Raw genomic sequence first — 20145 nt, forward strand, 5'->3', positions numbered from 1 at the left:
CCAGAGATGGGCTCTGGTTGGTCTTGCCTGGATCATCTGTCCCCATCTTGGTGTGTGGGGTTATAGGATTGACAGTCCCACTCTATGAGAGCCCTGGAGATGTCCCACCCAGCGCTCTCTTCTCTAGAATTTGCTGTGGGGAGCAGAGCTGATTGACTACCTTCAGCTGTCACACCTTTGGTTCACACTAGGTCACATTTTCACTGGGCTGCTGCCAGGCAATGAGCGGGCACAATAGGGGTACTCAAACCAGGCCACGCCTGCCTGATGAGGGATTTCTCTAATGGACTCCAATGAGTTCAGGGAACCCACCACCACCACCACCATCTGCCCCAACCGAACTGCTTTGCAACGTGAGGTCTTTCTTACCCAATTCTTCCTTCCCTTTCCCTTTTTATAGATGTCAAACCTGCATCATCTAATTGAAGGTTCTCCCTAGCTGTTTCTGCTGTCAGCTTCTTCAAACTTCCTTCACCAGGTTCTAGTTTGTTGAAAAGGTCATTAAAGGAACAATCTAGATGAACATCCAGAGTTGTTACATGTGTCACTCGGAGCCCTTTGCGACAGCAACCACAGAGCTACTTGTCTTACTAACATTGCATTCCTCATTTGATGTTTCCAGAGCCCATTTTACTTATTCTTTTAATTAAAAACAAACTAAAAAACAAAAATACCCCAAAAAAACAGAGAAGTACAGCCTCTATCTACTCATCATTTGGAATTGATAAAAGCTAATATTTTGTCATACGTGTATATGCTTCGTATTTGTTTTTTTGGCTCTTGCTTAATTATTCCACTTTTTAAGAAGTTTCTCAGGACCAAGAAATGCCAGGTTTTGGTGGGGAGTAATTAGAATTCTTCCACTACTCCTCTGGCCTTAGCCTCAAGACGTCAAACCTGTGACCTCATCGATTTTCCTGGCGACAATCTATTTGGCATTCATGATTTCTTTCTTTTGTGAAAATTAGAGTCTTTTATTAACATGCTAATATTCCCGAGAGAAGTTACTTTTAAATGTGATCATTTATAAGGTCTTCAGCGTGAGCTACATATCAGCTCAGATTTCCAGCTGGCAGCTTCCTGAGTGTAGGATGAGAAAGGGGCACTGCAGGTTCAGTGAGTTTGGGAGCAGGGGTATCAAAGTCTCCACATGGTGGCTTTGACTAGAGTCATGGTTGTGAGCTGCCAGGGGTCACTGAGGTGAGGAAATGGGGAGATTGAAAAAGAAGTGGGGGAGGATGGAGGCAGAGGTTTTCTGCTTTGTGACTTTGCCAAGGTCCTGGCTTGAACTCTGTTTGCCTTTGCAGCAAAACGTGCAAGAGGCCCAGTGACATCCTGAGAACAGGTGGTCACAACCTCCCCTGCTTCTCTCCAGCCAGAAGGAGGCTGACGTCCAGCCCCTGGCGAGGCCCCCTCGATTCACCAGGCAGAGACGATGATCTAAGGACTTGTGCCAGCTCTCCTGCTTGGCCAAGCTGTGAGACCAACTGTCCCTTATTTTCCAAGCATTGAGCTGCTTATGGAGTTGGTTCCTTTGTTTAGGAATTGTATCAAGATCCCCCTCCTCTAAATTTGCTTGATCTCCAAGCCTGCACTCAAGCCAGCATTGGCTATTATCTGTTCTCCTGCCACACATTTAACAACCGTAATAACCACACCACATTTATGGCTTCACTTCCTGTTTTCAAAGGGCTTCTGCATTTTGTACCTGATATGATTTTAGAAACAAAGCTCCAATTGGATTCGGCAGGTGTTATCACCTGTTTGGCAGACATAGGCCTGAGGTCCAGAGAAGTTCATCTAAAGCTACTGTCAGAGTCAGGAGCCCAACTTCAGCCTCTTCTTCTATGGCCCAGGGATAACAGGATGTTACCTCTTGGGAAGAAAATGCACATTTCCACCTCCTTTTAGACCCAATATGAACTCCTATAGGACTTTTATTGTCAATTCTTTGTTTTGAAGTAACCAAGGGAAGGAAAAGGGCATTAACATGTTGGGGCCAAAGGCCACCCCCTTTATAGGGTGAAAGGAGGACCTTGTAGGAGCAGGTGGGCGTGTGATTTAATAGGAGGAACATAAGAGCGGGAATAAGAAAACCTGAATTGTAATCCCAATTTTTCAGTGAATTAGCTCTGTTATATTTATTAAACTCATTTAATCTCTCTGAGATTTGTTCTCTTCTTAAGAAGGAATAAATACTAACCTGCCATTTACACCTTATAGAGTTGTTAAGACAATCAGATGAAACTATAAAATAGTGTTTACAACTATAAAACACAATTCAAATAGAACGGTGCTTTTCGGCACTGTTTTAAATTATTACCACATAGAAGGAGTAAATCAGTATCTGTTGGAAGAATGAATGAAGAAATGATGAATGATTTGGCTCTTTTGAGTACATCTTCATGAGCCCTTGCAATCTGCTAACTTCTCCAATTCCCCCTTCTTCCAGTACCTTAGTGATTGAGGTTAAAACATCTTTTCCCTTTTTACTTTAACTGGATGTCAGTCTTTTACCCCCAAAGTGTGTGTATAGTCACCAAGCAATATTCATGAACCCTAAGATTGTCAATGGCAGCCCCTCCCCATGCCCTAAAACACTGAGAGAAGACTTTCTGAACCAAATGGCCTCCCCTCTCTCTCCTATTATTCCCTCTAGCCAGCAGTTTCTAAGAAGTTATCACCAAGTTTGGCTAATTATGAAATTTTTGGACACCACAGGGGGAACAGACTTACTTCTTTGAAAAATCTTAGAACTGGAAGAGTCCTGAGAGACCATCTTAACCACACTCTTTAATTTATAGATGCAGTCGCACCAAACTATTTAATGCAAAAAAACCCACTAAATCCAAGACTCTGGACTTACTAGTTCAGTGGTCTTTGCAATTTATAATTCTGGGAGGAGGCTGCAGGAAGAGAAAGCCAAGGGAATCCCTAGTACTGTCTGTAATTGGGACTGTCCTTAGGTGGAAGAGCAAGTTTCAAAAGACCTGTCTCAAGTTTCAAAAGGCCTTGGCCTTACGATTCTGAAGACCTCTCTTTAACAATGTCTTCAGCTGCTTCAGTGCCCTCCTGTGTTACATCCTGCTGAAGTTAACTATTGTAGACAGTATTATTTTTCTGATTTATGCTTTAGAGGACTTAAGATTTAGTATAAAACACCTTCTTGTTTTGTGCACTTTATGTTTTATTTCATTAGAGGATAAATGCAGTTGATGATTCACCTGGATTGCTTATTGAGGACAGTTCTAGAGGGTTGATCCCAACTTCGTTGGGTACTTTGGAAGCTAAAGAGGTCATATCGGGTTTGAACAACCTGGAGCAGGCTGCAAAAAAATCTCCGTGGTCATATTTCTAGTTTTCAAGGATTTGAGGTTTTGAGTGTGCAAGTTAGCCCAAGGAACACCTTCAGTTGTGATTTTGTGAGTTTGGACCTCTAATATCAATTATACTTGCAAAAAGTTTCCAAAAGTACAGGTGCCAAGATTATCCATGCAGAGGTGACCCGATGTGGTCAAAGGGTCACACCTTTGAGTGTTCATAGAATAATTTTGATTTCTCCTTTTGCAACACAATTCAGAGCTTGTTGTAATACATAATGTGCACTTAGAAAAATCCTCAAAGAATAAGTGGTCACTTTGGAAATGGGGTGATTTCAGGGCCCTAAGGGAGTCCGCAAGTCATAACCAGATACTTCATACTTTAGGCATGGAAAAGTGTAATTTTACTGAAATTCCTTATGTTTACAGCGGAATATAAATTATAATGTGCTTTCATATTATCTCTTTTAAGCATTCTTTCTTTCTTGATTTATTCAATAAGTATTTCTTGAGTTCCTATTATGTCCCAGGAATTGTAGGTAACTATTGTTAGCTATGTCAGCCAAGGATTAGTGACATAGCTAAGCAGCCAAAGCTTGAACTCGGGCCTTCTGATTTTAAGTTCAGTGATCTTTCTGACACATCATATGTGGGTGTCCTGACTTCTGCTATATGCTCAATTCCTCCAGAATTACACTAAGATCTCAAGGCATGAAACAGTCACAAGTAGATACAAAAGGTCAAACCTTGGATTTGAATATTATGGAGTAAGCATGTAGCTAGTTGCTGAATTTTTTTGTTTCTCAGTTGTTTTTGTCCATTCTGATTATTCCATGACCATGCCATAGTGGTTGGTAAGTATTTGACTATCGCATGGATATGACCTCATCACATTTGAGGCTGTATTTTCTTTGTTTGTTGATGTTTTGTTTAATTAGGGAAAAAACCCTTTTAATTGTGGTGAGATACACATAACTTGAAACTTACTATCTTAACCATCTTGAAGTGTAAAGTTCAGCAGTGTTGAGCACATTCACACTGCTGTGGAACTAATCTCTAGAACTCTTCATCTTGCAAAACTGAACCTCTATACTCATTAAACAATTTCCCGTTCCTCCTTCACCTCAGCCTCTCGCAACAACCTTTCTACTTTCTGTCTTTCTGAATTTGATTACGTATCTCACATAAGTGGAATCATGTAGTATTTGTCTTACTGTGACTGGCTTATTTCACTTAACATAACGTCTTCAAGATTTATCCATGTTGTAGCCTGTATCAGAATTTCTTTCCTGTTTAGACTGAATGATATTCCATTGTATATATTGTCACAGTTTGTTTATCCATTCATCTATTGATGGACACGTGTGTTGCTTCTACCATTTGGCTATTGTGAGTAATGCTGCTATGATTATAGGTGTACAGATATCTCTTTGAGAGTCTACTTTCAATTCTTTTGGGTATATATCCCAAGGTAGAATCACTGGATCCTACAGTAATTGTGTTTTTAATTTCTCTGAGGAACCGTCACACTGTTTTCCATAGTGGCTGCACTGTTTTATGTTGCCACTACCATTGTATGAGGATACCCTTTTCTCTACATCCTCACCAACGCTTTTTATTTTATGTGGTATTTTTTTTCTTTTTTTATAGTATAGAAAAGTTTTCTTCTTCTTTTTTAATGGGTGTGAGGTGGTATCTCATTTTCATTTTGTGGTTAATTAATTTTAAAAAAAATAAAAGTGACACCTATGTGAGGTTAAAAAAATCAAATAATGCAGTTCTAAACGGCTTACACTATCCTCGTTCCTATCCCATCTGCCTTGGCACCCCAGTCCTGCTCCCCAGAGGCAGCGTTTTTCAATTATTTTAATAATTCTAGTCCTTGAATCCATAATCCTAAATAATGTACTAATAATGTTATTTCTTGATTTATCTGTTTCAGTCCTTATTATTTTGTAATTATGGCAGAACAAGATTTAGCATGTTTCAACCGCTCTTCTACCCCTCCCATTCTTCCAATATGGTTATGTAAATATATTTAGTTAATTCAGTATGATTGTTTCATTTGCTTCTGAGCCATGTGCTGTGCATAAATTATGTTTGCTTTCTTATATATGCATTTTGTTTATTCCAGATTTAATAATTGCCTCATTTAAAAAATGTGGTCAGTTTTTAACATATCTGTTGCTAATTCTTCCCACATGCTCCAAATGCGTCTTATAGACTTTTATAGAGTCAAACATATGAGACAATTCATGATTCCCAAGTTTTCCTGGAGATGCCCTCTGGTCTCATACTCCTCTTATTTAGAAGCGTTGTTTTCTAACAGGCTACATTGTCTTTAAACTTGACTAGCTGCTCAGCGTTGGGAACAATGGTAGCCAGAACATCATTGGCTCAGATATGGTTTATTCATCTATTGAACACTCTTTTCAAGGGTCCTCTGGGGCTCAACCCTATGCCAAGCTCTGGAGATGGGTCAGAGGGGTGGCGTGGATAGAGTATTGCACAAACCTCAGTTTCCTCATATCTAATGTTGGAATAATGTTAATATTTTATTTCAAGAGTTGTTTGACCCGGAATCAATTGATATATGGTCTGTGGAAGCACCTAATTAACTGGTAATACATGAGAGAAATAAAAGGCGATGTGCTACTTTCTTATACAGGAAAAAGTAAAACACAGTTATGGCCTGTAGCATTCTATACTACACGCAGGCAGGCGCACTGATCTCTAAACTTCTCTCATGTGGGAGCTGGGCACTGTTCTTGGGCCCCTGCTCAGGGTCTGACACATGATGTATATTTGAAATGAGAATATATTAGTTAAGTAAGAAAATAAGGAAGTCAATTGCAAAGGAAGAGTATAGAAACTAAAACCTATGGAAGATCACAGAAGTGAGCAAATTCACTTGTTTGGAGAGATGTTAGCGTGGCTTTCGCGTAGGCTTGATTTAAGGAAGAAGTTGTGAAACACAGAACCACTAACCGTGGATGCCATTGTCACAAGATTATCACGAATGAGGTAAATTTCTTGCCCTGAAAATATTCTAGAGAAGACTGGAGAAACCATCTATCGGAAATATTCTATATTGCGTGTAATAAGAATATAATAATCTAATACTTATGTATTATGCCTACACATGTTCAAAGTAATTTTACATTAATCCTTTCATTTGATTTTTACTATGATTATAGTACTGTGAAAATGAGAATAATACATAGTAGGCACAGCTCAACATATATAATTAATATACTATTATATTAATTATGTATCAATCGTGTAGTATATATGAATTCAATTAATCTTCATAAAACCTTGTGAGGCAAGTCACTGGTATCATCCCTATTAGACAGACAATGGAAGTAAGGTGGCAAGAAGTTAATAGTTTACCTAAGGTCACAGAGCTTATAATAGGCAGAGCTGGGATTTGAACACATGCCATCAAAGCCACCATTTCTGTGCTCTTAACTCTTATACCATGTGATAGAGAAGCACATTGTAACACCTATCTGGTCCTGGCCTGAGGTATACCCAAGTGATGTGGGAAGACTAGAGAGTGGCCGCCCCATCTGAAGAAAGCGACCAACCCTCAATTTCAGGCAGTATTTGCAATGCTGGCAGATCTTCTGAATTTTATATGTCATCAATGAGTTTTAAAATGTCAATTAAGTAAATACAGAGGCTGCCAAAAGAATGTACATACATTCTAAGAAAAAAAACAACTGTACTAAAATTGTCACACAATGAATGACACTAGCGTTCATTTGATTAACACCATCTTTTGAGCAAAGGTCGTACTCCACATTGCTACCATAATTCAATTCAACTTCAAAAAGTAATACATAGATAATATCTCTTAAAATGTGTACTTTTTTTGGCACCTGCGGTATATGCTTAAATATGTGTGTGTGTGTGTGTATGTGTGTGTGTGTGTGTAACGATTCAATGATTTGCTCAAGGTCATAAGGAAGACCTAGCTTTTATTTTCCTATCATCTGTTCTATACTACTTTTACGTAAAGGCAGGTGAAGAAAGAGGCAGTCAGCTCCCTTCACGTGAAATACATCTCAGTATCCCTGTGGTATATTAAAATGGCCGCAAATCCTTTGTTATTCTTGTCATTGTGAGATGGAGTCTACTTCTGCTCCTCTAATGATTTGGTTGACCGAGAATGTGGCAGAAATGATGTCTGGGATGTCTGAGTTTAGTCAAAAGAACTGCACAGCTTCTGCCTGGGCCTTTTGGTACACTCGCTCTTGGGACACTTTCTCTGGAACCTAACCACCTGCTGTGAAAAGCCCAAGCCACACGGAGATACCAAATGTCAGTCTCTGGCCAACAGCCACAGCTGGGCTCCCAGCCACCAGCCAGAGTCAACTGCCAGCATCCAGCCCAGGCTTTGGAGCAGTCAGCGAAGATACCATATTGGATGTGAACCCTTCTTCCTCCACTACTCTTGCTCCCTCGACCAGCCAGCTGATGTTGCGTGGTTCAGAGCTCCAGCGCCACCTTTCCTCAATTCCTGACTCACAAAAGAGTGAGTCAAATAAAACAGTTGTTTGCAGCTACTACATTTTGGGGTAGTTTGTCACACAGCAATAGATGCCTAGAAGAATACTTTTAAGTCGTTTTCTCAGGAAAATACCCCAAAGCTGCCTCCTCATCCACCCACTTTACCTTCACATTTTCCTTTAGAAATTTCATTTACTGCTGGGACCTCATACAAACCTGGCTGTGCAGATAAGTCATGTTTATAAAAGATGACTTGGGAGGTTCCATTTTCATAACGAATGCCTTTGTCACTTGGACACAGTGGACAGATAGAAACCCTCAGATAAAGGGGCCGAGTGACACATGAGTGTATTTTCCTGTCCACAGGATTTATCATCCCATCTCTGTGGGCCTTTGGAAGATGAGTAGAGCTGGGAGGGTGAAAGGGGTATCTAATGACTCCAGACCCTCTTAGAATTCCTCCTGGATTCACAGCATTGATTGGAAGTGACTGTTGTGGGAACAAAGAGCAAAGTGTGGTCCCAGGATGCTGTGTCTGACAACCTGACCCTTGTGGGTACGCCAGATAATATGTTTGTGTCCACCCCGGCGGCCCTCATCTTCAGTCTTACTGTAAGCAGTGTGCCAGGGCCGGGCATATAAAAATGAACAAATATGCCTCTGTCGTCAGAAACCTACAGATGGAAAGGATATTTGTATGTATCCTTCCATATATACACATAGACATACAGCTCCTTTCTACACACTCACATATATTAGGTCGGTGCAAAAGTAATTGTGGTTTAAAAGGTTAAAAATAATTGCAAAAATTGCAATTACTTTTGCACCAACCTAATACATATGTGCCCATACACATATATGTAAAAAATAAAATATTACTATCACTTGAGCTTAAGTTTGTAGAGTATAAACAAGAAATGGCCATATACTCTTATTTTTTCGGCCTGCTTTATCATATTTCCTTTCTTTGTTTCTTGATGCCATCTTGGGCAGATTCCATAGCTGTGCAATCTCTTTTAACTTCTTTTTGAGTAGTTAGAGGCCCTTTCAGGTATTCAAAAGTCTCATTCTCCCCTTTTCAACATTTCAAGATCACATCTAATGTAAGCTTCTCTCCTTCCCCCAGAATAGGTTTACCTTGTGGCTTAGTGACCAGGGAGACGGGTATGATCGATTTTGTCTTTCTTCCGTTGCCTTTCCCCCATCCTGTTTCATGTTCCTCAAGAATTTGGGATAGTAGGGAGGAGAGGTGAGGTTATACATTAGACTTTGCATGGTTGAAGGTGGCAAGAACTCCATGGCTGATGGTTTGTAAGGCAGGCAGCCTCTCCCTTGCCTATAGCAGGTGTCCAGATGCTAGGGGGGGACATGTTGGTAGGTTGCTCACAAGCTCTGCTGACCAGCACCCCCACTGTACCCCCAACACGGGGATTGTTGCCATGCAATTTCCTGACGCAGGAAATTCTGGATGACCCCTGGCAACCCCTTTCTAGCTCTTGTCCCTCGGAGGTCAGTCCACAAGCATCCAGCCCTCTTGGGCAGGATCTCATCAAGTTGCCTCCCTCTTGGCCATCTGGCCTCTCAGCCATGCACTGGTCAAGCCCAACAGTGTTGCTGCAGCCTGCTGCCCTCTCCCTGCCATCCTGGATCATTAAGCCTTATGCCGCCAGAGTCCTCTGCGTAGGAAACAGGTTCTGGTCTCTGTCCACATGTCTCCTAACTCAAGTTCTTCTAAGAACTCTCACTCTATGCTTCACTTGGACCCCTGGCTGCTTTGAAGCCTGTGATCTGGAGGCACAGGAAGTATCCCACTGGGGAGTGGGACTGCAGCCTCCCCTTTTTGCAGCCATCCCCAGAATCTGTAAATCGTGGTCTTCAAGTCTTTCCTCCGGTCCCTTGATTGAGAAAAGCCAAGAACTTTCTATTTCTTCACTGAACTTTCTCTCACATTTCTAGTGTTCTTTTACACAACCTGAATGGCTAGTAGTCTTAGCTTCTCTTTAAAATGTATCCGTACTTATTCATTGTCCTCAGTCTTAGCCATGATTCTAGGACAGTGGCAGATGTCCCATTAAATACAAACTATTCCAGACCATGGTGATAGCTGTTCCGTGGAGCCTGACACTCAACAATTTCAAGGGGAGGAAAAGGCTGCAGTGCTTCAGGCAGCCTGGTATTGGGGAGGAGGGGGCTCTAGGACAATGGGGTTTCCTCAAGAAGGGCTGTGAGGAGGAAATTGTCGGCATTCATGAGAACAAGCTTTGATGACAGGCAGTGGTGAACTCAAAGCACAGCAAGTGTGCCAGTCAGGTCTGCTGGGGAGGAGTGGGGAGTCAAGACTGCAGAAGCCACCTGGAGCCGAGGGGTTGGGGTGGGGGGTTAGGGGGCCAGGCCAGGGTGTCACTGAAGCACCATAGAGGTGTGATGTGATGTAATTTGCTAGTCAGAAGGGGCCTAGGAAGGGAAACAGGGAGAGCACTGAAGAGATGTGTGCCAGGCCTAGATGGGAGACCTTAAGGCAGGATAGCCATGGAGAGGAGGGCTGCTTGGAGAAGGACCTCTGGACAGAACCTGGTGATTGACGGCTGTGTGGACCCCAGGGCTATGGGTAGGATATGAAACCTGTTCAGGTCCCCCAGGTAATCCTACTTACCTTCAAAGTTTTACCCTCTTACACCTTCCTTAGATGCCCAGTTGTCTTGTGTGCTCGAACTCTTCACCGTCTAAGTACCCCTCCAGAGGCGTGACACACTGGTAAATGAATAGAAAAGTATTTATTTGGTGTTAGTGGGGCAGGTTCATATGTCCACGGTCCATCTTTGGTCATTTCTGTAAGACTGAATGAAGTAGGTATATGAAAATGGTCTATAAAACTCTAACCTGAGAAAATGTAGGGAGCGCTTATTTCCAAGCATATATTGTTTGTGCAACTGGTTTAGGAATTAATCATGAACTATCTGTGACATATATTTTCTTGTTATCTGGAATTGTTATTTAAATTTATTAATCCACTTGCCGCATACCTCAGGGCTCTGCTTCTCGGTTTCCAAGGTGACAGCTAGCTAGCAGGTAGAGTAAGACATGCTCCGCAGTTAGTTGCTACTATAGGAGGCAACTCTGAGTAATGCCATGCATTTTAAACCTCAGAGTCAGTCTGTTCAGAAGAGGATGACTCGTCGTCCCTTCCAGAGACATTTCCTGGTGGTATTCACATTCAGCATACCAGACGTATGTAGTTTGGACTTCCTGACTCTCTGATGTGTCAGTGAGAGAAAGACCCTTTGCTACAGATCAAATTCTACTAAAATATTTATGTACACTCAAGGCTAAGGCTATCAGATTTCTTTATCTACCATGTTAATTTCCCAAAAAATATCACTTTTGATCAGACTGTGAGTCTTTTAATGGCATTAACTCCTCTATCTATCACCATTGTCCAATAGCTGCTGTACCAATGTCAGCCCCTCAGCCCTTCAAAGTTTAGGCAGTGAGTTTGTTTTGCCTTAAGGAAACAGGAAACAGGATTATATCTATATATCTATATCTATATCTCTCTATATATCTATATCTATAGATATCTCTCTGTCTCGGTATCTCTCTGTTTCTCTGTCTCTCTCTGTGTCTCTCTCTCTCTCTCACACACACTCTCTCTCTCTATATATATATAGATATTACATATCTATATATATATATATTACATGCCTACTTATGTGTTGTGAGCATAGCCAACTGTGTCCCAAGATTTTGAAAGTCTCTGCATTTTAATACTGGGCTGTCATATTCTGGGCAGATTAGATTCTCAAAGAGAACTCTGAACAGTGGCCTTTTCCTCCTGGATATAAAATTTTTCGTTGTGAAGTCTCGTGCCCATTAAAGCAAGAAATGGGGCATAGCTCATCATGCTGGCTGAAGGTTTTTAGGTGGTGGAGGGAGAGTGCGGGGGACCACCTTTATAGAGTAGCCTATCAGGTAGATACACACTTGACACAAGAATGCTGAGTTATCAAGTTTTCTCTAAGGGCAATCATATATCTTGGGAATCCAGAGCCAAATTATATTTGACATTTCATTTAAAGCCTGAGACATCTTGATGCTAAACCGGAGTCTAAGAGTGCTAAAGCATGAGGTCGTTCAATTTGACAGAGCGGTTGTTTCTGTCCCTATCTCACCTGCATGAGTGATAGACAAGTCCTGATAGTTCTTCCTTATTTCATCCAGATGAAAATCACTGAGTTAGCTCTCTGCTGAAATGACACTAGCTCGAAGTTATTTTCTCTCTGGCAAGTGAAGAGAGCACATCTGGAGTCATTTGAAGCGGCATTGTGGCTGGTATTATTTATGTAGTGGGTAGCAAAGTTATATTTACTTGGCTAACATTCCAGATTGAAGAGGTATATGTGTGTGTGAGTGGGAGTTATGAGAACAAGACACATCAGGTGACATTTCCTTTAGATGTAGGAGGCTGGGACAATTGCCTTTAACTCAGGGTGGTGGCAATTCCTATATCCTTCTTCTTCTTCTTTTTTTTTTTTATGAGAATTTTATATTTGCCCTTGTGGATTTTTGAAGAAGGGCACAGAGGAGAAAAATGGAAAAAGGAAGGCTAGTTTAGCCCAGTATTTTCCAGAATAATAAAATAAATGGAAATAATTTGGAAAAAGTGGAAATAAAATAATTTGTCTAGAAATCAGAAAAAATTAGACATATTGTTAGTATGGTGGTATGTAACATGTATATGAGTATAATTCATAGATAAATATGCATGTGTTGAGAGAGAGTGCTCACTTTTTAAAACCAAATTTAACTGAGGAGAGTACATGATCAGAAATACTTGGAGATGACCAACCAATGGCCTCTATTGGTTGTTATGTTTAATTACTGCCTTAGGAAGTTACAAAAACAGTCAGTCCATCTGGTAGTCAGTAATTATTTTACGAGTACCTAGTATGTAAACAGTCCTGTGCTAAACTTTACAACAGAAACTAAGACACATGAATGATGGTCTTCACCCTCTAAACAACCCCATCATGGGGAAGAGGAAGAGGAATAAATTGCATGCCTGGTGAGGTACTGAGGGCCGGGAACTTACATCCTGCATCTTTCCATCTCTGCCCAGTGTCTTCATCAAGCCTCCCAAGTAGCTGGAGATCAAGAACAGTTGGCAGAGTGAAGGAGTAAGTGAACAAGTGAATAAACAAAGGAAAAAATGCTTTGTCAGGCTGAAGCTAAGGGAGAACTCACAATGGACTGGGCTGTAGTTGTCACCGAGAATTTCAAAGAAAGAGGGAAAACATACAAGCTGTGAGTTCTTCTTTTTATCTGTGAACTTTTACAAGTGCAGCCAAGTTTTTTTTTCAGAGGCCGTAACTAGGATGCCGTGGCCAAGAAAAGCTCCTTGAAGGATGGGAGGAGACACATCAATGCCTCAAATGCCATCTATCCTGGTACCTCCTGCACCAAAATGTCCGTTTTGCTTCATTTATTACCTCCCTTTTTAAAATATCCCTATAATGTGACAGCCCAATGTTACAGGACCAGTTGAGGTGTATAGTTGAATCTTAGAGAAATTTAGAAAAAAATCCCAAACCAACACGTTCTCATCACCCGGAAATCTCCGTTAACACCTTGTTGTATAACCAGCTCTGCAAGTCTACAATGTTTTGCACCCAAATGCGATCATACTGTATATATTGTTCTGCAACCTGCTTTTTTTCATTAATGATGTCCTCCTTTTCATTTTATTGAATTACAGACTCATCAAATACTCTCCTCAATAACAGTCAAATGACTTTTACAGTTGGTTTCTCCAGTATCAGTCCAGGACCACCTCGTTATGTCCCCTACACAGTGGCATGATACACCTGCTTTTTCCATGCACAGGAATGTCATGAGCTGTTTGATGTCACACATGTAACTTGAAGTCACTATGGTGGGGGTGTCTACAGCAGGAAAATCGACAAATACTGCAACTCAGGGCTTCCCCAGCATTCTGAACTGGTTGTGAGACATTTACCAGCACACCTCTGCCTCTAGTATCTTCTAATCTAGTATAGCCCTCTTCCTTCCTCCCCCAACCCTTTTTGCTTATAACACTGACTTGTTAAAGAGAATAGGTCAATTGTCCTATAGAATGTCTTCATTTGTCTGGCTTATGGTGTGATTTAGCCCATATCTCATATCGCATGTCTTTCCCATGTACTGGAAGTTATGTTGAAAGGTTTAATGGACTCAAGTTAAACATGTCTGGCTGATTTTAGATATATGTATATATACTATCCTCGGATGCCAGAAGACACATGATATATGTTTCAGCCATTGTTAGTGATACTGACATTGACCTCTGAATTAAAATTCATCCCTCCATTTTAGAATTACTTTGTTCTCTTGTGACTAGAAGGTAATCTGTGTGGTGTGTCTTTGTCTTTATGAATGTATTACTGTACTACCTATTCACCTACTGGTTTTGACACCAATTGATAATCCTTGCCTGAAGCAGTTATAGTTTCTGAAATGTTTTAAAAATTCCACCCCTCCATCTTTATTTATTAGCTTAGATTCATATGTAAAGAATTTTTTCCTCACTAAGTATGTTGTTTTATTACCCTGAAAGCCAGTTTCTACCAGAAAAACAAGATAAACAATCAATTATTTTCCTTTATTTCCCAGTTTTCAGAGGAGTTGTGTTAATACTTACCTCAAATGGTGACAAGTGAGATTTCTGTGACTTTCTGTTTTATAGTATCATGATGTATTCATTGACTTTTCATTGATTCAATCTGTTTCGATTGAACTAAACTCATTATTTTTTTTGAGGTCCAAATTGTCACAACTCCACATTGGCTCCTGGATATTTGGCCCAGCACCATTCATCTTTGCAGGCTCTTTCCCCATATATACACCATCCTGTGTCTTGCTTTTTGTTATTCTACAATATTTATTGGCCATCTTTCCACATGAGTTCATGAACATTGTCCTCATTCTTTGTGTCCTCTGCAGCGCCTTCCTTCTTGAGGTCCAGAAGGGAGAATAAAAGCAGAAGAATGGGGAGATAAGAAAGCAAAATCCACACCGTTTTGCTCAGGCAGAATCACAACAAACCTGGAGACAAGGCAGAGCAAGCAAGTCCAGGTTTATTCTAGGTGGAAAGAAGGGCATATTTTGGGCTGGGTAATGTTTTCTCAGCTTATACCAGACTACTTCTTTCCTTCTTAGCGACTAAAACTTTCTCCAATAACTCTCCAAGTCCTATGTATTCATATAACAAGGTGCAAGGTTGTCTGTGCTGTGGGGAGCCTGCCGATAAGAAGGGCCAGCATTCCTCAGCAGGTATCAGGGCCTCCTCCAAGGGGCTCTGGTGACAGATGAGAGGTTAATAAGGTCAGGCTGTGTCTCCTATATACAGAGCCGATGGTTAGGCTCACTGAAGTTGTTTCTTATGATCAGGTTCTGACAGTTTTTTTCTCTAATTGATGAAGATAGGCTGATACAGAGTACAGGAGTAAAGTTCATGCCCATGTTCACTTATCACTTCATTCATTTATTCAGCATGTACTTATTGCCTGTCTACTATTTTCTAGCAACATAGATTGGTTCTGAATCTATAAAGAAAAAGCATATGTAATCCTGTCTTAAGATTCATCTAGTCTAGAGCAATAGTCCCCTAGTTTTTTAAATTACACCCCAGCACTAAACACTTCCAGCTCGCCTCCCAGTTATCCCTATTTATTCATAGCATTATGAAACTCATACCGAATACATCTTACAAGGGGATTATGAACGTGTAAGTAGAAATTATAATAGTTTTCTCCTTTAGGATAGTTTTGTGAACACTTTTGCGTGCGGTAACAAAGTGATATGGGTGATTGAAACCTGTTGGACAGCCGAGTAGAAATTAGGCAAGTTCAGTTATCGAGGGTCTTCCTACCCGGTGTCCAGATCCCAGGATCTTGTGTCTGAGGTCAATATGGAGTTGCCTCGTTCGACTACACCAAATGGAGGACTTTTGTTTTTCCTTTTTAAAACTAAGACTTAAGAAGATAATGAAAAGGTCTCTTGCGGAAAAGAAAATGACCATATGCAATGTACACTATCTAGTAAGAGATAAAAACTCCTGGAATTGGTCCCCAGTGCGTCTGTCGTAAGGAGCTGGTGATGATCCTAAATGCTGTGGGTAAGGAGCCAGTTTGAATCCAGGTGTCGTTGTCCTGTGAGTTGCTGTGATACTCGTCTATGCCGTAAGAGTTGTGGATCTTGCTCGTGATTTAAAGGCCCTATTATGAAGGCATGGTCTGTGCTGAAACACTTACTCAGAATAAAGCTTTTCAATATTGAACCTCTATTGGTTGCATTTGGTGAAGGATTTTTGCCCCTCTAGGGGTCTAGAATTGCTGCCTTCAGCTCCAGGGTGCAACTTTTTTGTGACTTGGATCTTCTCGGTGAAGTAGATTCTTTAAGACTTGTGGTGTTTGGGCGTTGGGGTGGTGAGGAGATTCCATTTTAGCATAAAGACTTACTTCCCTCTTGTAGTCCTGGTTGAAAAATGAGTTCCATCACTGTGCGGGAACATGAGCATCATGATATTTCCTGCAGACGTTATTAAGCATCTCCATGGCAACAGCAGATTAGGACACTGCATTAATCACTCGTGTCCAATATTTTGTGAGTTACAATAAAATTGAAATATTAGTGCTAAATATGAAATGTAAACTTTCTTTTTCTAAAAAACTTCAGTCTTACTCCCCCAAGTTTGAAGATAAATGTAAACAAAACATCTTTCATGTGTTCTACAGGAGACTTGTTTTAAAAGAAATAATGATTTCTCGTTTCTATAGTCTGTACGTAAGTCGGTGCTGCTAAAATGCTTGGAAATAATTTAGAGATATTGTTTAAATATCTCTCAAGCTAGCGCCCAGCAAGTTACTTCATGATATTAATTTACTTAGGAAAATCCCCCTCACAGACAACAGAAGACTTCGGCCTGAGTCAATATTATACAGATTTTAAGTGTTACAATCTAAATTACAGAAGCGTTGGTGAACTTTAGGGCTTGGTTTAAGATTAAGCTGACAAACAGCAAGAAGCCACGCCTGGTGATGAGAGGTCTCTCTGATGGCGTGTCTTGGCTCTCTCTGTTCTTTCTTTATGGGCTCTGCTTAGCTCTCTCTTGTGAGTCTCCATTTGCAATATTAACATAATAACATCCACATACATATATTTATAGGGTGCCTCCTTTCCAAAGAGGAAAGCCATTAAGATCAAGCTGAGTTTGTTTTTACTTCTCCAACCATATTATGAACAAAACAATTCCTTTCCTTGCCTCGAGGGTGGATAGCCTCTGTTGTCTCAAAGTCACCCAACTATGCTAGGGATAAAAGTGACTGAAATTATGGTGTCGTTTTAAACTGAAGATCAAATGAGGTAACCCTGATACAACTCTTGGGATTGATGAAAACGAGTTCGGAAAGTGAAGTGCTCTGAGGGAGTATTCAGTGGTCCCTATGGCCTTAGAGGACAGAGAGGTGGTGGCTGCATTGTGATGACCATCATGATTTGTTATTAGCAGAAGCACTGAGCAACCTTATTGGCTCTTCATTGGGTCCTGTGTGATGCATATACATATCCCAAGCACTCTGCACCTGAACCTCCTCTTACAGCCCTTTTTGTAATCGCAACTTATGTGTATTTGTGTGATTATTTTATTAATGTTGGTATTCCCTCAGACTCCCTGCTCTATGAATACAGAGACTGTTTCTGATTTATCATCACTTTCTGCACAGAAACTATCAAATAGTTCTTAATACACATTGGTAGGAAGAAAGAAGGAAGAAAAAAAGAGCGAGGGAGGGAACGCAAGGGAGAGAGAACGGAGTGAAGGACTGAATACAAAACGTACAGTGCAGCTGTAATCCTTGAACTCTTGGTTTTTGATGTTTTGGAGAGGTTGGTATATTTCTATTTACTCAAAGTCTTCAGATCATGAGGAGTGAATAGGGTAACCATAGTCCTGTGTGCCTGCTTCAGTCCTCATTTACTCCTCTTGACCTGATATCATTATTAATAGAGTACCTCTTCAGTCTCACGAGCGTCCTGAGTTGGCAGACATACTATATGGCAAGGGAATGTGGAAAATTGGATCTGTTAAGAATTTAGCTACCCGCTAGCCACTCTTAGCTGACTCAGGACTTTTCTGTTTTTGTGAAATATTGACCCAGGCTGCGCAGCACACAGCTTTGTAGAGGAGGAAAAATAATTTTCCCTCTATCCCTCTGAGTTCTTGGCTGACAGTCCTATAATAAAACACATACTAACAAGAGAAAAACAAACAAGTTCATTAACGTGTATAACTCATGTATGTATGGAAGGTATTAGGGGTAAAATGAGGAACGCAAAGAGGTGGATTTAGAATTCGGGATTAAATACCATCTTAACAGAGAAAGGGGAAAGAGGGTGTAGACATTTTACGGGAGAGTAAATGATTTTTAGGAAAGATGACTGGGCCCTTCATGGAATAGATGGGCGGTATGATTGTGACAAAGTTTGTCTGGGTGTAGTTTCAACTTCTTGTCTCCTCTCCTTGACCAGACTCAGTCTTCCCTGGCTGGTGAAACTCCTGGGGAGGGGAATAATGACAACTGAGTTCCTTTTGGAGTGTCTGTCTTTAGACAGATAAGGGGAATCTGGTGGCAGGATCATGTCCCCTCTCTTTCATGCTGCTGCCTGGGTAGACTGCAAGCAAAGCATGCACACTCTGATTTCTGTTGTTCTCTGTGCTGAGGAGACACCAGAATTCTTAGTTCAAAAGGAGTGTGCTGAAGCAGGATAACTGAGGGGCATCAGAGCAGGCTCTGACAAGGATTTACAGCCCATCATATGAAATTTGGGGGCCTGGCTGAAACTGTTCTGAATCATTCACTGGCTATTTCTCTGGTTATTGGGAGGTAGGTAGTGGAATTTTTTTGGTTGTTGCTTTCGTTGTTGCTATGGGTTGATATTTTGAACAAATACACTTTTCCCGCTTTCAAATCTTTCTTTCTAGTAAAGTTAACTCTGCACCTGATTTATCATATGCCATGCCAGGGAAGGTTAGAGGCTCCTCCCTTCAGACTCATATGTGGTTCTTAGCCCTTACTATTTTATATATCCCAGGCCACGCAGTTGTCCATACATCCTCATTATGCAATTATTTGAAGAGAATCTTATACTGTCTACTTATCAAAGGTCTCTGGGATACACACCACACCCTCTCATTAGGGGTGATTAGACAAATACCCTGTATCAAACTTTTCACATATCCTACCGTATATCAAACTGTTTTCACATAATTGATGGTTATTATTACAGATGCTCAGCTCGCTGTTCTCATTCGGAATCCATTGATTGTGGGTTGGTTATGGTTCTTTTTGCCAGGCTAAACGTGCAGCTTTTGATTCACAGTGTGAAGCAGGCAGATAAGAAAAAGAAAAATTAAGGCCAGCATTTTATTGCCCAAGCTCTGGTTAAATTGTTCCATCTTCTCACTACTTTTCTAGCTCCCTCCCCAAAGAAACATTAATTAGTCTTTTCAGCTATGCAGTCTTTGGAAGCAATACTTTTGATCTATTGGAGGCTGCATTATGAAAATTATCTGCTGTGTCTGTCCTTAATAAGGTCAAAGAAAGAATCTATGAAAGCTGATTCATCACAAAGGCCCTGGGATGCACATCACTGAGAAAGCCGATTTTATTTTCCTGTAGCAACATAGAAATGGGTGGCAAACTCCCTTGCTTGTCAGAAAGGCAAAGCCCAGTGAATCCACCACTAATTTGGAGAAAGACCTCATCGGTCCATCTGGCCTTCTTGGTGGAGAGTTCCACATAACCAGGCTACCTGCGGGGAATGAAACAGTGACGGAGGATTTTTACTCTGTAACAGAATGATAATTCCTCTGGGGAGATGCTTGTTGGGATAGATTTGCCTTTGAACTTTCAGCTTACATTTCTTTAATAGTTATTAATACCACCGCATCATTCGGGCTCCAATCCTACCGTGAGAAAATCTCTCCAAAGAGGATTGCAATCATGTACATTCAGCAGGATTTAGGAAGACAAGATGCAGGAAAGGAGAATTGATTGCTTCTCTTTCAGTAGAGGACAACGATGGGGATATCAGTGTGTCTTATAGCACAAAGTCTGTAAATTACTTCAAAATGACACAGGATGTTCTCCATAATATCCTCAACATGCAGACTCCCAACTTGGTCTATTTACCTCAATCTGTGCTTCCTGAAAAAAAAGTTCATTTTCTATTTTTACTAAAAAATTTTAGTTCCAGA

This window comes from Rhinolophus ferrumequinum, chromosome 19 (assembly GCF_004115265.2).
Source record: "Rhinolophus ferrumequinum isolate MPI-CBG mRhiFer1 chromosome 19, mRhiFer1_v1.p, whole genome shotgun sequence".
Classification (NCBI taxonomy): domain Eukaryota; kingdom Metazoa; phylum Chordata; class Mammalia; order Chiroptera; family Rhinolophidae; genus Rhinolophus; species Rhinolophus ferrumequinum.